At 36.1% G+C, this 7057-nt stretch overlaps 1 protein-coding gene across 2 annotated transcripts in view; it reads right to left on the reverse strand.

Annotated features, from left to right (window-relative positions):
* Positions 1–742: 742 nt before the first annotated feature.
* Positions 743–7057, reverse strand: part of LOC128602831 (CD276 antigen homolog) — a 23481-nt gene continuing 17166 nt past the window's right edge. The window contains exons 5-6 of one of the 2 annotated variants that reach the window (XR_008384887.1): positions 5220–5339; positions 743–1447 (exon numbers count right to left, since the gene is read on the reverse strand). The gene's annotated coding sequence lies outside the window, so the exon portion shown is untranslated. The remainder of the gene's footprint in view (positions 1448–5219; positions 5340–7057) is intronic. The other variant, XM_053616906.1, reaches the window with a different exon arrangement.

Genomic DNA, 7057 nt, shown 5'->3' on the forward strand with positions numbered 1-7057 from the left:
CCCAAGAAAAGAGGCGGAGTCAGTTATTAATTGGTTAATTGATTACACAAGTGGCCTTTTTTTTTGTTTTTATGATGTGCTTCCCAAGCCCAGCCTCCCAAAGTTTGGCAGTTCGGATCATTTGTTAGCATTTTAAAAGATTGATTTATTTAGAAGTGAGATTCTAAATTTTAAGTATACTTAAACACCTTAATAAATGGGAAACAATGATTTTTCTCTCGAACTCCAAAAGTCTGTGATACAGGTGTTGTCCCAGCTGCTAAGAAACAAAATTGTGCACTCCGCTCGTGCAAAGTGCTCGACTTTTGTTCAGACAACTTTTTTTTTTTTCCTTCTCTGTGGTTTTGCACCTTTAGCTCTGGTATATTATGACACGAAGCCACGTTGTCCTTAGAGAAAGTGGCAGGAAGAGCTTTGCTACGTGTGATTTGCAACTAAAGCGCGAGTCCTTTTTTAACAAAAACCTGAATACAATCTCTACATTATTTCATAATCATTTACTGAACCTGTTTTTTTAATTCAGTTATTATTTGAATCAGATTCAACACATAACTTTAACAGCAGACTTTATTTGGTAACAAGTGAACTTTGCACCTCTACACTTGAAGACAATTGTAAAACAATTCGGCTAAAGTTCACGTTATGGTCAGAGGACATGGTCAGCTGAACGTACCGGGTGACGGAGCGTTGAGGTTAAGCTAATCGAGATCGCCAAGTTAGAATATCACATCTACCATTTTGGCCTTCAATCGCTGCATGTCAGATCAAACAATTATATTTCTAACATTTTTTTAACCAACTGTCTCTGACTTTTCCAAATAAAACCACGCCAACGATCTCCTAGTTTTAACATCACACCTAGGTGAAGTTTTACTGCATGCAATTTTTGTGCATCACCCCACCCCCATTACATCAGTATCAGACATTATGGTCCAGTGTATCAGGAATAAAAAAACAAAACAATAATAAATACAGCTGATTCAACATGTAGCTAGATCAGGAACACAACACCACACGTGAGCGCAATTTCGTTCGAATTCATTCATCCGCTGTGTGTATATCATATACGTATTCATTTAGATTTTCAACAAAATAGCAGGCATCAATAAATATTCACAAACTGACGTTTTAGAGCTATATATACACACACACACAAACACTTGACGTATGGGATGGATGGAAGTGAGAAACCTGTGTACACACACACACACACACACACACACACACAACAACACTGCGATGGAATGCACGGTTAGTCCATGCGGATCTTCTGATTGGTCATCCTGTAGATGATGCTGTCGTAGCCCGGGTCCATGTTCCACAGGTTGTATGAGATGATGATGACGGCGAGAGCCAACATGATCATGAGCCACAGCACGATGTTGAACACGACGGCGTATTCGAAGTTGTACTTGTAGGCCAGGTTGTAGGGGCTTCCTGGGTTACTCTGGAAACAAAAATAGATCAAAAACCATTTGGGGTGAGGTTACACAGGTAGAACACTTTTATTGCCAATCAAAAGGGCGCGTTTATTTACAAGCAGTCATCTTAACGCTCTAAATGCTGGGTGGCGCTTATTAAAATAACAAAATTGGCGTTAGATCTCTACCTCGGACTGGACGCCCAGAAGCGAGCGCGTGTTTCGAAACAGAAGTGAAGACGTGAAGCAGAGTCTCCTGCTACTGCAGTGACCACGTGTTAGAAAAACGTGTGCATGCATCGACGTGGTCTCGACTGTAAATCTACACACCCTGCAGCAAACAGGTCTCCGAGTGCACGCGAGCTTTTGCGTCTTACTATAAACACAGAACTGAGACCAGCTTTGGTATGGGTTTTACACGTTAACGTTTAAAGAAAAACACAAGTGCGCTTGTTTGTGTGTGTGTGTGTGTGTGTGAGTGAGAACTGCTCGCTGTGGGTTCGTGTGCTCTGACCCATATGGTTCTTATTTACAGCAAACTAGCCACTTCCTATTTGTGGGCATGCTTAAAAGTTTCCGCGCTCTGTGAAGCTTGCCTGAACCTTTGTCCGCTCAGCTCTGCAATGCGTCTTCTTGTCGAAGTACGGTGCAAGCAGAGTAGGGACATGTGGGCGGAGCTACAAAACGGCACGAACCGTCGATTGGTCGAAGAGAACAGTCACAGATGTCTTGATTAACGGTTGGAGGAACTTTAATGTTTATACGTTTTTCTGTCTGATAATCATTTAAAATTACTAAAAGATAACCGCTCATTAAATTATAAAGTTTAGCTGTAGATCATACAGTCATGCGGAAAAAAATAAGTACACCCCATGGAAATTGTTGTTTTTGACATATTTGGACAAGCAAACGTTGTTTTTTTTTGGGGGGGGGGGGTAATTTTAAATGTGAAAATTACGACAAAATGTCAATTTTGTGTGTCATTTGATAGTGTATCATCTTTATTAATTGGCACTGTTTCAAAGAGGATCAGTCACATGGAAAAAGTAAGTACACCCCTGCATTTATCACACCTTCAAATCCATAAAGTTAGAATCAGGTGTTCGAACCTGCTGAGGAAGTGCAGGTGGAACCGGTTTTATTTATACCCCTCTCATATCTAGTGTCTGGTGTCATCATGCAAAGATCTAAAGAGTTCTGTAAGGCCTTCAGAAAAAAGGTTGTGGATGGCTAGGAGTCTGGCAAGAGATTTAAATACATCTACAAATGGCGCAGATTTCAAACAACTGCCGATTAGTCCAGGACTGGCCGTCCCAGCTAACTCAGCCCACACGCAGACTGTCTGATGAAATAAAGAAGTCTCCAAGAACCCCAAGATTTCATCACATGATCTGCTAGTAAGTGTTGCAACTGTTGGTGTCGAAGTGCACCTTTATACATTCAGAAACAGACTGCACAATTTGACCTGCAGGCCTTTTGGAATAATGTGCTCTGGACAGATGAAGCAAAGATAGACTTGTTTGGCGCAGACCAAAGACAGCTTTTCAGGAGAAGCACCTCATACCAACTGTGGTGAAAATGTTATGATTTGGCATTGCTTCACCGCCTCAGGGACTGAATTCTGAATCATATCAATGAGTGTCTGAAGATAATGTGAGGTCATCTGTCCGAAAGTTGAAGTTGAACTGAAAGTGGACCTTTCAACAGGATAATGATCCTAAATACACGAGCAAATCCACCAAGGAATGCGTCAGAAAGAGGAAATAAAGGGTTATGGAATGGGGGGGAGGGGAGTTGGTGTTAGTTTGAAACGAACAGAACATGCAAGAAAACCCTCAAACATCTTGCACCTGAAAGAATACTGCATGGAAGAGTGGTCAGAAATTCCAGCAAGCGTGGTGGACAATTATGCAAAACGCATAATTTCTGCTAAAGGGGGCAATACTAGCCTCTGAGGCCAAGGGTGTACTTACTTTTTCCACAGAAGAATCACATTTATTGATATTTCTGTTGAATAAATGATTGAAGCGAATTTTCCTTGTGTTTTTGTTCAAGTACCTAAACTTTATTAGTAGGCACTGTTTCAAAGAGGATCAAATGTTTGCTCATCTAAATATGTAAAAAAAAAATTTAAAAAAAAGAGCCAACAATTTCCATGGGGTGTACTTATTTTTTCACATGACTGCACATGAACACCCTTCCTAGTGACCTAGTGCCCTCGCGCACAAGTGTACAAAGATATGAGATTCAGACACAAAAACACGCACAACCGCTTGTGTGCGTTGGTGACCGTTTCCACTCAAACACCTTTATTTTTCAGTGAACATTAAAAGTATTGGCACCCTCGGCTGTGATTTGGGCATGCGGGCGACTCTTAAGCAACCTTTAGATCCCCGCGCCACCATTAAATCTGTGTCTCCTGCTTATTTTCCCTGAATTACGAGCAGTTTTCTAACACGTGTGAGAATCAAGTCACAGCCTGATAAGCTCTGGAGAAACTCGCCCAAGAGTTATGAAGTGAGATGGGTTCGGACAGGATACGGGAAGTCCTGGGGTCGGGTTTTGTCGTTGAGCCACGCTGTTTGATGTAGCGGTGATAGAACACCGCTCGGTGTACATGTCCTAGTGTGACGAAACCACAAACATCGCTTTGGCAAGACACGGCTTCCGGAATGGTTACACAAGCCCTCCCATAGTGGTGTGCAGCGGTCTTATGAACTTTCAGACTCACCAGAACAGTCTTTTAAGGCTCCTATAAGGCCACACAAGCTAAACACCTCCTTCCACTAGTTCTGAAGTCTAGCTAGTCACACTTATACAGGAGTCAGTTTGTCTTGGCACTGCGTTGCCACTTGACAACCAGAGCGAAATTACTTCAGTTCGATGTTTTCGTATCTGGTGCATTAAACCACAAGCTCCCGGTTCATACAAATACACACTTAGCATTAGAGATTAAAAGACTAAGAAGCAAAGATTTATGTATACTTGTACATGTAGACTAATACAGCTCATAAAATGACACTTTTTTCTTAGAACGTGCAAATCATTGTAATAATCGTAGTTTCGACATTACACAAAATAACTACGTTTATGCAATTATTTCAGTGTTTAAATCTCATTCGGTGTGTGATTAAATCAGAACAAGACATGTGTGTGCATCGAGGAAGAGCATTTTAAATGTGCGCGTGTCTCTTGGGCTGGTCCTCAGAGGAACTTAGAAACCCCACCTTCTGTGGACCATGCATCAAAAAAAATAAATAAATAAATAAAAATTTGCATGCATCCGGAATCTTACCAAAATGTAAATGGGTCATAGTGGTCGAAGTTCATAGCAGAGAAAATATGACTTTGAGGGACATCCTGTGGTTTTGAGGCACAGAACAAGAGGTAGGACCCAAAAAAAGAGTAAATGTTGACTAAATGGTACTTTTCATTACAAGTGTGATTAATTACTCTTCTTCATAATAATAATAATAATAATAATAATAATAATAATAATAATAAACAATACACTGCAATATAAAAACCATCACTCCCATTTCTTCTAGCTTCTCCTCAGTTTTAGACGGCAGCACCACGTTCATAGTGATTTGATCTATGCACACGATCTACTGAGGGTTTCATTTCCTGTTAAAAACAGCAGCTATGAACGTAGCTAAAAATAAACACGTCTCCTCCCTAATAGCTGGTCATAACGTCGTAACCCTGTGTAAAGTGTCATGCAAACGCACTGAACTTCTGTAATGCAGAATATTTATAACATTTAAATAAATACATCCAATAAAATAAAAAACCTCACAATCTGCTTAGCCACCAGGATAGAGCGCGACTTCCTGGTCAGCGGCATCTCGAACGTCTTCACCGTCACCACCTCCACCACCGTGCTGCTGGTGCAAACGCCGAAGACGTCATCGGCGAACTGGAAGACATGACGGAGATGAAGGTATGGTTTAATGAAGTATAACGAGATGACCCGTCTCTACTAGTATTAAATATCTCCTAGTCGTAATTATTATTAAATTCCACAAACATACATCCGTTACGTACAAATCTCTACGAGTGTCCTGATTTAATCCGATGCTTGTATTTACTACTCTCATTTAAAATGTGTTCACTACAGCTGTGTATAAATGTGCATTTATTTATATATTTATATACACATGTGATTTGTGCGATGGTAAAGTTCAGAGCCTCTATGTAAGTGAAAGTCAGTTTGGGACCTAACATATACATATACATATATACATATACATTATATATACACACATACATATATATATATATATATATATATATATATATATATATACACACACACATACATATATATACATATATATATATATACATATATACACATATATACATATATACATACACATATATATATATATATACATATATATATATATATACATATACATATATACATACATATATATATACATATACATACATACATATATATATACATATATACGTATACATACATATATACATATATACATATATATATACATATACATATATACATATACACATATATATATATATATATATATACATATATATATATATATATATACACATACATATATATACATATATATATATACACATATATACATATACATATATATATATATATATATATATATATATATATATATACATACATATATACACATATATACATATACATATATATATATATATATATATATATATATATATATATATATATATATATACACACATACATATATACATATATATATATACATATATACACATATATACATATATATATATACATATATATACACATATATACATATACATATATATATATATATATATACATATACATATACATATATATATATATACACACATACATATATACATATATATATATACATATATACACATATATACATATATATATATACATATATACACATATATATATATACATATATACATATATATATATATATACACATACATATATACATATATACATATATATATACATATATACATATATACATATATATATATATATACATACATATATACATATATACATATATATATACATATACATATATACACATATATATATATACATATATACATATACATACATACATACATATATATATACATATATACGTATACATACATATATATATATATATACATATATACACATATATACATATACATATATATATAATATATATATATACACACACATACATATATATATATATATACATACAGTGAGGGAAAAAAGTATTTGATCCCCTGCTGATTTTGTACGTTTGCCCACTGACAAAGAAATGATCAGTCTATAATTTTAATGGTAGTTGTATTTGAACAGTGAGAGACAGAATAACAACAAAAAAATCCAGAAAAACGCATGTCAAAAATTTTATAAATTAATTTGCATTTTAATGAGGGAAAAAAGTATTTGACCCCCTCTCAATCAGAAAGATTTCTGGCTCCCAGGTGTCTTTTATACAGGTAACGAGCTGAGATTAGGAGCACACTCTTAAAAGGAGTGCTCCTAATATCAGTTTGTTACCTGTATAAAAGACACCTGTCCACAGAAGCAATCAATCAGTCATA

Source organism: Ictalurus furcatus, chromosome 27 (assembly GCF_023375685.1).
Source record: "Ictalurus furcatus strain D&B chromosome 27, Billie_1.0, whole genome shotgun sequence".
In the NCBI taxonomy this organism is placed as follows: domain Eukaryota; kingdom Metazoa; phylum Chordata; class Actinopteri; order Siluriformes; family Ictaluridae; genus Ictalurus; species Ictalurus furcatus.